General features: G+C 41.8%; 1 pseudogene; it reads left to right on the top strand.

Moving 5' to 3' along the window:
* Positions 1-9,286: 9,286 nt before the first annotated feature.
* On the top strand, positions 9,287-10,363 carry LOC128593871 (leucine-rich repeat-containing protein 59-like; annotated as a pseudogene).
* Positions 10,364-10,899: the final 536 nt, after the last annotated feature.

Genomic DNA, 10,899 nt, shown 5'->3' with positions numbered 1-10,899 from the left:
GCCCAGCCCCCTTCTCCGCACCGTCGCGGACACGCCCGGCTGTCAAGGCAGCCCAGGCCCAGATGGGCAGCGCGATTTTAAATGTCATTCTCTGCCCACCAGGCGCGACCTTTACCTGCGTCTCCGCAGCGCCTCGGGGCTCCTGGCCTGGCCTTGTCTCAGTTGGCAGAGGGCGGGCAGGTAATTCTAGCCACTTTGGTTTTAAACGGATACTGAGGTCTGCTGCAGGGACGACTAATTAACAAAGCCGGTAATGGAGCCCCAGATTACATTACTTAAAAAGTAATTTCTGCCAGTTAAATGTAGTGTTTGAACGTCTGTCAAGCGGATGTCAAGTGTAATTCTGAACTGAGTGCACCAACTTCTAAACAGTGATGCGGACTTCTTAATAGCTTTTGGCATTGACATTTTTAGAGGTTGATATTTATCTTAACCTATTTTCTTTTCTTTTCTTATTTTTTTTTTCGGAGTCTCACTATGTCACCCTTGGTAGAGTACCGTGGCATTATAGCTCACAGCAACCTCAAACTCTTGGGTTTAGCGGATTCTCTTGCCTCATCCTCCCATGTAGCTGGACTACAGGTGCCCGCCACCATGCCCGGCTAGTTTTCGGTTGTAGTTGTCATTGTTGTTTGGCAGATCCAGGCTGAATTTGAACCCTCCAGCTCCGGTGTACGTAGCTGGTGCCCTAGCCGCTGAGCTACAGGCGCTGAGCTTAACCTATTTTTTTTTTTTAAATTCTCATAGTAGAATCAAAACCAGAACTTCATTTGTGAATTTTCCTGACATTTTTTTCCCTGGCCACAGGTGAGGCCATACTTATCTACTTACATGGATCAAGATTTGGTCCTGTGTCTCTTTCTCCCGGTGCAGTCTTCAGTAAGGTCAAGTTCACAGCTGTTGGGATTCATTCCGCCACTAATTAGAAGCCCAATGCCTCAGAAAGACGGTGCAAGGTTCCCAGCTCTGGTTCCAACCACAGTCTCCATGTGACCCAGCAATACCACACTCGGGTGTTTACCCAAAAGAAATAAAAACGTTTCCAATCAAAGACTTATACTCACATTGTGTAGCAGCCCCCAAACAGAGGAAACTCACATGCTATTCTTCTAGTAAATGGGTAAGCAAAGTGTGGTATGTCCATGCAAAGGAATACTACTCAGCAAAGACAAGAAAACTTCTTCTAGTAAATGGATAAGCAAAGTGTGGTATGTCCATGCAAAGGAATACTACTCAGCAAAGACAAGAAAATGCACAATAGGTATGAGGGGTGGCTGCAAAGGGGCAGGGAAGAAAGTGTGGGGAATGGTTTATCCACGAATGTGATGGTGGTTACACAACTGCATACACTTCTCAGGTCTCCCCACTGTAGACACTCAGAATTGTTGACCGTTATTGTTTGGACTTTAGACCTTGATATGTCTGATAAAAAGGAGTTGGAATGGTTTTAGTGGTTTATGTGTGTGTGTGTGTGTGTATATGTAAGAGAGAGAGGAGACTCTCTGTTGCAGGGGCATCCTCATAGCTCACAGCAGCCTCAAACTCCTGGTCTCAAGTGATCCTCCTTGTTCTCCTTTCTAAATAGCTAAAACTACAGGCCACCGCGACACCTGGCTATTTTTTTCTATGTTTAGGAGAGACGAGGTCTCTGCCTTTTGCTCAGTCTAATCTCAAGCTCCTCACCTCAAGTGATCCTCAGAGGTCTCTCAGAGTGCTAGAATTACAGGTGTGAACCACCACACCCAGCCTAAAGTGGTAATATTAATATCACACAGAGTAGACTTCAAAATAAGTGCTGTAAATAGGGGTAAAGAGACGCAAAAAGATTCATCAGGTTATGCGACAATCCCACATGTTTATAAAGCTAGAAGCAGAGCTTCAAAATAAGATGATGCAAAAATGAATAGCTTCTAATTAACTAACTTCTAACTAATTAAAGGAGAAATAGGCAAATCCACAATTACACTTGAGGTTTTGGCACCTTTTTTTTTTTTTGTAGTAAATAGGGCAAGTGGAAAGAAAACCATTGAGGGTATAGATGACTTGAAACAGTCCTGTGGACCAATTTGACCTACCTGTCATTTAGAAAATGCTCTTCCAAGGGCTCATGGAACATTCGCCAGCATAGACTATATTCTGGGCCAGAAAGCTGATCTCAATAAATTTAAAAGGATTACAATCCACAAAACAAGTCTCAATAAATTTAAAAGGATTGCAATCATGCAAATTATATTCTCTTACCCCAGTGAAATTGAACTAAAAATCAAGAACACGTTACTATCTGGGCCTCTCTGAATATTTGGTGATTAACACATTCTAAATAAACCATGGGCCCAATTTTCTCATAAGGAATATTAGAAATTAGTTTGAACTAAATCATCATGAAAACACATTCTAAAATTTGTGGGGAAACATGTAAAGCGGTGATGAGAGGGCCCTTTGTAGCATCAAAATGCTTATATTAGGAAGGAAAAAAGACCTAAAATAGGTACTTAAGGTCAACCTTAAGAAACCAGAAACATTACAAATTAAACTCCACGTGAGTAGAAAAAAGGAAATCATAAACATAAGAGTGAAAATTAATGAAAGAGAAAATAAATTGACAAAAAACAGATAAAATCAATGAAACCAAAAGCTGTTTCTTTAAAAAGAGCATAAAATTGATACACCCCTTAGCCATGATGATCAGGAAAGAAAAAGAAATAATGCAAATTTCAAATGTTAGAAATGAAAGGAGAGATGGATTCTATGGTGTTAAAGAGTAAAAGAATGTCGTGAACAACTTTGTGTCAATTAGTAAAATAATACTTCTCAGAAGGTCCCATAGTGACCTCACATCACATACATTGTTTCTTGTTAAGAGGTTTTGAGCAAGTCACATGTTTCCAACACCAATGAAAATAACACAATCTGGGAATTATTTACATTTCAAAAATAGATTGAAGTGAATTCAAGGTCAATCCTAAACTACAAAATGTTGCAAAAAGTCACATAAAGTCACCATACATAGAGAAAATGGGAAATTGTACCCAACTGTACCTTTATTTACAAAACATTCATTACAAAATTTTATACAATATTTACAAAATATTCCTTACACGAGGTCACCTCTTTGTAAAATAAAAATAGAAATGAAAAATTATTTCTTATGTTTATATTTTTATTTTGTTGGGGATTCACTGAGGGTACAAAGAACAAAGTTACATTGATTGCATTTGCTAGGTAAAGTCCCTTCCGTGATTGTATCCTGCCCCCAAAAGGTGTGTCACTCACTGTGACCAAAAAATTATTTCTTATTAACATGTTCTCTTTGAAGGCCCAGGCATGTAACATAATTATAGTATTCAAGAAATGTTATTCAAGAATAAGAATTGACATTAACTATTTTTACAAATTGAAAGATCTTTTGATCTCTCTGTGGTCAGAAAAGAGGGTAACCAAGTAGATACCAAAAAAAAAAAAATGCTTTATAAAAATATATTGACTTTTTTTTCTGAGTCAGTACACGTCACCATACCAGTTTTTTCTTGGATTTAGTACACGTGTTTTTTTCTGAGTATTGGATTTAGTACAGAAAAACTAAACCAACAATAATTATATGTAAACAAACATCTTCAAGCTCTTGGTTTTGGTTTATTCGTAAGATGTGACAAATGAACAAAAAAGAAGAGCGAGATAAAGCTGAAGGTAATCTCATTGTCTTAGGCGACAGCCTGAGGTGGAAATTTGGATTTTTCTCCAAAAACTATGATGTCGTTCTTAAGGAAAAACTATAGGGCGATTTTGTTCTAGGAATGCTTTTTTGTCAAAGTAGAAAAATTGTATGCGTTAACAGAAGTAACCATATTGGTATATCTCCACTCCCACACACAAATGTGACATCTCTGCACAAACTCTAAAGCAACTGACAACCAAAAGCAAATTTTGATATCCTTAGTGCACTTGTGTAGGGATGAAAAGATCCAAATGCATTCGTATAGGAATGAAAAGATTGCTTCTCTTTCATAAGATTACAAATGAAAAAGACCGTAAAACTGATGTGCGTTCCAGGATAGTGAGAAAGATTGTAGGTGGAACAAAATATCAGTAAGAGTGAAATCTAAACGACGACATCATCCTAGCATTTCAGCAAACTATTCAAATTATTTAAAAAAGAAAGTTATTGAAGTATATTCCACACCAGGACAAATATATTTATTAAGTTTTTTCTGCTTAACATTCAGGTTAGGAATGAATTCAGAATGGACAACTGGCGTATTCAAAGGAATGTGTACATTTTACGTGCATAAGAACGATTTAAAGGTGTAATTTTCATTTCGTGTCCCTGTTTTAAATCTAATGTGACTATTCTGGCTATCTATTGTACTACAACAAACTTCATAGCTTAAAACAAAAGATTTTTATTTGTGAAGAATGCTGTGCTGGCTAGTTCTCCTTTGAAGTCTCTTAGGTGGTTGTGGTGAGGTTACAATGGGGGGTGTAGTCCCATAAGGCTCCGCTGGGCTGCCCAACAGGGCTGTTTCTCACTGTGTCTGGCAGTGGACACTCGTAGTTGACTGAGAGCTCAGCTGGGGTTGTGACCAGAGCACCAACACAAATCACCTGTGGTCAAATTAGTCCTATGTGTTTACCTGGTGGCTGGCTTCCAAGAAGGAACACCCATCTCAAGGTGAATGTTCTCTTAAGGTTTCTTATGACGTGCCAAGCATCAGTCTTTTGAATTCTGCTGATTGAAAGCAAATTACAGAGACAGCTTAGACTGAAGGGGAAGAGGTTTATTATGTATTTATTGGAAGATTTGGGGGGGGGATTCACTGGGAGTCTTATTGGGGAACCAACAACCATAGTGATGCACAAAAGTGCACTTCAGAGAGGAGGAGCAACCTCTCTGAAGTGTGAGGCTGAGTGATTCTCCTAAGATTCAGAGCCTCCCAAACATAATTGGGAACTGATGAAAAAAGATTTTTTTCTTTTTTTGGCTTCTAAACAACAGAAATTTATTTCTCATGGTTCTGGAGACTGAGAAGTCCGAGATGAAGGTGCTTGCAGGTTGGATACTGGTGAAGTTCCACATGGTGGTTCACAGAGCCCCTCTTCTCGCTCCACCCTCAGAACCTAGCACCTTCCAAAGTCCCCACCCCCAGACACCATAGGTTGAAGTGAAGGATTCGGTTTCCGCATATGATTTTGTTTCCTGTACTTGTATATATTGTACGGTAGGGGGTCTGGGCTTGGGTGTACCGACTCCCATGTACCACATAGGTAATTTTTCATGCCTCATCCTCTCCCACCCTCCTCTCTTGTGAGTCTCCAATGTCCTTTATACCACAGACGCCCCTGTGTAGTCACAGTTTGGTTCCCACTTCTAACTGGGAACATGCAGCATTTTCTTTTTGCCCTTGACTTACTTCATTGAGTGTAATGGCCTCCAGTTCCATCCAAGTTGCTGAGAAAGACATTATTTTATTCTTTCTTCTTGCTCAGTCGTACTCCATGGGACTTATATACCACAATTTTGATTCCTTATCTTTGTAATGTCATTCATCCTGCAATAAACGCGAATGCTGGTGTCTTTTTGATGAAATGATTTCTTTTCCTCTTCGTGTTGGATCGCAGGAATGGTCCATTTATTTTTAGTTCTTTGAGAAATCTCCATACCAATCTCTACAGAGTTTGTACCAATTTGTGTTCCCACCAATAGTGAGTAAGTTCACAGCAGCCACACCAGTGTCTATTGTGTTTAGACTTTTTTTTTTTTTTTTTTTTGCAGTTTTTGGCCGGGGATGGGTTTGACCCCACCACCTCTAGTATATGTGGCTCTACTTTTTGAGCCACAGGTGCTGTCCCATTTCCCTACTTATAATGGGGTTGTTTTTTTCTTGCTGAGTTGCAGATTATTATTAGTCCTTTGTTAGACACATAGTTTGTGAATATTCTCTCCCATTCTATAGTTGTCTGTTTACTTTTTAAGTTATTTCTTTTGCTGTGAAGAAGCTTTTTAGTTAATAATTAAGTTCCATTTGTCTATTTTTTTAATTGCATTTGCTTTTGGAATCTAGGACATAAATTCTTTGCCTAAGCCTAGGTTTTATTCTATAATTTTTGTTGATCGAGGTCTTACATTTAAGTCTTTAGTCCATCTTAGTAAATTTTTGCAGACGGTAAAAGATAGAGCTACAATCTCACTCTTCCGCATGTGGCTATCCAAGTTTATCAGCACCATTTGTTGAACTGGGCATCCTTTCCTCTGTGTGTGTGTGTGCATATTTATGCTTTGTAGCTATTTAGCTTTATTTCTGAGTTCTCTATCCTGTTTCATTCACCTATGTGTCTCTTTTTTTGCCATTACCATGCTGTTTGGTTTACTATAGCCTTGCAGTATAATTTGAAGCCTGTAGCTTTGTTCTTTTCTCTAAGGATTGCTTTAGCTATTTAGGCTCTTTTTTTGGTTTCATAACTATTTTAGAATTGTGTTTTCTAATTCTTTGAAAAATCACTTTATTATTTTGATAGGAATTACACCGAATCTTTGGGCAGTATGGTCATTTTGACAACATTAATTCTTCCAACCCATGAGCAAGGGATGTTTTTCCACTTGTTTGTGTCTGCTATGATTTCTTGCATCAGCAATTTATAGTTTTCCTTGTAGCAATCCTTTACCTTCTTGGTTAAATTTATTCCTAGGTATTTAACTCTATTTTTAGTTTTTACCCCTATTATAAAGTGGAATCACATTCTTATTTGGCTCTCAGCCTGGTCATTGTTGGTGTATAGATATGCTATTGATTTTTGTACATTGATTTTATAACCTTAGACTTTGCTGAATTCATTTATCAAATCTAAGAGTCTTTTAGAGGAGTCCTTAGGGTTTTCAGAATTAAGGCCGTCTCATCAGCAAAGGGGTAATTTGACTTCCTCTTTTCCAATTTGGACGCCCTTTATTTCTTTCTTTCCCAATTGTTCCAGCAAGGACTTCCACCCCTCTGCCGACTAGAAGTGGTGATAGGGTCTTGTTTCATTTCTCAGGGGTAATGCCTTCAACTGTTCCCCATTCAGTATGATGTTGGTTTGTCATATATGATGTTTATTATTTTGAGGTTATGTCCCTTCTATGCTGAGTTTTTGAGGATTTTTACCATGATGGTATGCTGGATTATATCAAATGCTTCTATTGAGAAGATGATATGGTTTTGCTTTTAGTTCAGTTTATATGGTGAATCACCTTTGTTGATGTATGTGAGTTGAATCATCCTTGCATCCCTGGGATAAGACCCACTTGATGGTGGTGAGTTACCCTTTTGATGTGCTGTCAGATTCAGTTTTCCAGCATTTTGTTGAGGGTTTTTGCATCTGCTTTCATCACAGATATTGGTTTGTAGTTTTCTTTCTTTCTTTTTTTTGTTGCTTTGATTCCTGGCCTTGGTCTCAGGGTCATAGTGGCTTCATGGAACGAGTTGGGGGGATTCCTTCCTTGTTGATCTCTTGGAACAGTTTAGTAGGATTGACACAAGCTCTTCCTGGTACATCCAGCAGAATTTGGCTCTGAGTCCCTCTGCTCCTGAGCTTCTTTGGGGGTGGGGAGGGAGGAAATTGTTTGTTACCAATTTAATCTCACTCCTGGTTATTGGTCTATTCGGTTCTATTTCTTCCTGGTTCAATCCTGGGAAGTTGTATGTTTTCAGGAATTCACTCATATTCCCCAGGTTTTCTAGTTTGTGGGCACAGAGATGCTCATAATGGTCTATGATGATCTTTTGTGACGTCATCTTTGTCATATCTGTTTGTGTTTACTCAAATCTCCTCTCTTCTTCTTACTCTAGCTAGTAGTTTTATCAATTTTAAAAAATTCTTCATTAAATCATAACTGTGTACATTAATGCATTTATGGGGTACAATGTGCTGATTTGATGTACAATGGGGAATGCTTACATCTAACTGATTATTCTTGTTTTGTTGATCCTTTGTATTTTTTGTCTCTATTTTATTTAGTTCTGCTTTGATCTTTGTTATTTCTTTTCTTCTGCTAGCTCCGGGTCTGGCTTGTTCTTCTTTTCCTTTTCTGTGAGATGTAATATGAGGTTGTTAACGTGTGACCTTTCTGCTTTTTGATGTAGCCATCAACTAGCCTCTCAGCACTACTTGCTGTGTCCCACAGGGTTCAGGATGTTGTATTTTCATTTTCATTTGTTTCAAAACTTTTTTAATGTCTATCTTTTTTCTTCATTGGCCCAGTGATCATTTGAGAGCATGTGGTTTAATTTCCAGGTGTCTGTATAGTTTCTGGGGTTCCTCTTGGTACTGATTTCTCTCTTTATTCCATTGTGTGCTGACAAGACTGTTGATATGATTTTGTGTTTTTTTTTTTAAATCTGTTACAATTTGTTTTATAGTCTAAAATGTGGTCGTCTTGGATAATGTTCTACGTGCTGATGAAAAGAATTTATATTCTGTAGGAATGTTCCATAAATGTCAGTTCCATTTAAAGTGCAATTTAAGTTGTTCCTGTGTCTTGATAATCAGTCTAGTCCTGTGAGTGCAGTGTCGAAGGCCCCCCCTCCCCCGCACTGTATCTGTGTTTTGTGTACCTCTTTTTTTAGGTCTGATAGTATTTGTTTTGTGAATCTGGGTGCTTCAATGTTGGGTGCGTATCTATTTAGGATCATTATATCCTCTTGTCGAGTTGTAGCTTTACCATTATATAGTAAACATGATATAAAATAACACACAAGACACTTGCACGTGAATGTTTATAGCCACAACATTTGCAATTGCAAAGATGTGGAACAACTCCATGTGCCCATCAGCAGATAAGTGGATTAATAAAATGTGGTGTTGGGCGGCGCCTGTGGCTCAGTGAGTAGGGCGCCGGCCCCATATGCCGAGGGTGGCGGGTTCAAACCCAGCCCCGGCCAAACTGCAACAAACGGGCGTTGTGGCGGGCGCCTGTAGTCCCAGCTACTCGGGAGGCTGAGGCAGGAGAATCGCGTAAGCCCAGGAGTTGGAGGTTGCTGTGAGCTGTGTGACGCCACGGCACTCTACCGAGGGCCATAAAGTGAGACTCTGTCTCTACAAAAAAAATAAAAAAATAAAATGTGGTGTCCCGACGGCAGGGGGCGTCGTGGCGAGGCGCAGGCTCCGAGCTCGGCCGGCAGGCGGCGCTGTCGCAGGGCGGCGGCGCAGGCGCTGTGGCTTGGGCGGGAGTCGGCCCGACCGACGAGCGGCTGTTTGGTTCTTCTCCCCTGCCCGTCGGAACCTCGGAGCCGGGGCCCGCTCAGCCGGTGTCGCCATGACCGAGGGCGGGAACCCCCGCGACAAGCTGACGGCAACGCACTGGACCCGAGCCTCAGCGACTTGATTGGGGTTCCCGTCAAGGAGCTGCTGCCCTTCCAGAGGCCACCTACTGGATCTGTCTTGCAACAAGCTGACTTCTCCGCCGCGGGATCTCCGTGGCCTCACACGGCTAGTCAGGCTGGGCCTGAGTAGGACAAGCCGCAGCGGTCGCCGGCGGACTGTGGCCGTCTGGCCCATGTCCAGCGCTTGGGTCTCCTCAGCAGCAGGCTGGTCACCCTCCCTGTCAGCTGTGCTCAGCCCAAGAATCTAAAGAGGCTCGACCTGAAGGATAATCCCCTGGATCCTGTCCCTGCCAAGGTGGCAGGCGATTGCTTGGAGGAGAAGCAATGTAAGCAGTGTGCAAACGAAGTGCTACAGCACACGGAGGCCGTGCAGGCGGATCGGGAGCCAGAGAGGCAGAAAAGCAGCTAAGGAAGCTCAGGAACCGGGACTGCGGAAGCGGGAGAGGGCAGAAGAGAAGGAGTATGACGCCCTCAAAGCATCCGAGCCGGAGCAGGAGAAGAAACCTGAGAGGGAAACAAATCAGGCCCCGAAGTCTAAGTCTGGCTCCCGCGCCTGCAAGCCACCACCCCGGAAACACACTCGATCCTGGGCTGTGCTGAAGCGGCTGCTGCCGCTGTTGCTGTTATGTGTGGCAGGTGGGCTGGTTGCCTGTCGGGTGACAGAGTTGCAGCAGCAGCCCCTCTGCACCAGTGTGAACACCATCGATGACAACGCCGTCCAGGGTCTGTGCCGCCACGAGAGCGTCCAGTGGGTCCTCCAGACCGACTCTCAGCAGCGAGCTTGTCCTCAGCACCTGCTGCCTCCCAGCCTCAGAGCTTGGATTCCTATGGAATTGGGTTCTGCTGGATACAACCTCTTTTTAAGCATCAGACCTACCTGCCATCATCAAACGGCTGCTGATGGGTACTTGAGACCTCCTCTTCATAGGACTTCTTTGTTCCTAACTCAGGGTTCCCTGGTGGAAAGAGGAGAAATGGAAGTTGGGGGGAACCGTTATCTGCATACCTAGAGGAAGAGGCTTGGGGGTGGGGAGAGAGAAGACATAGCCTTTTCTAGTTACACAAAGCTATATAAAGGCAAGGCTCGTTTCTACTAAATGATTGGCTGTTACTACATTTGTACTTTTGTATGTCACAAGCCCTTTTGTTCATTCCTCCCTGGGTAACCAGGGCTGATCAGGAGGAAGTATTACTGGGGACTAGGGGGATACCACACTCAGCATATCCAGCCTGAATTGGGGGGAAGGTATAACTATTTTCTGAAGGACTTCAGCGATTTCAGCAACATAGGGAACAATACAAAACCTGGCTGTGAAAGGGACTTCATGACTATCCAGTCCAATATAACATTTGCACACAGAAAAATAGAGACTTTCCATGACTTGCCTATAGTCTCCCAGCTAGTTTCAGGCAGAACTAGATTTCTACTCTGAAATTGTTTCTTTCCTCAGTATGCCACCTTTGTAATGTTCTGAGGGAACAGAACTCACACCAGAATTGAATGTATAGACTCTTTCACGGTAGACAGATTTGTGACACTGAAATC

This window comes from Nycticebus coucang, chromosome 9 (genome assembly GCF_027406575.1).
Source record: "Nycticebus coucang isolate mNycCou1 chromosome 9, mNycCou1.pri, whole genome shotgun sequence".
Taxonomy (NCBI): domain Eukaryota; kingdom Metazoa; phylum Chordata; class Mammalia; order Primates; family Lorisidae; genus Nycticebus; species Nycticebus coucang.
The sequence above is the reverse complement of the archived record's forward strand: the minus strand, read 5'-3'. Positions and strand labels throughout refer to the sequence as shown.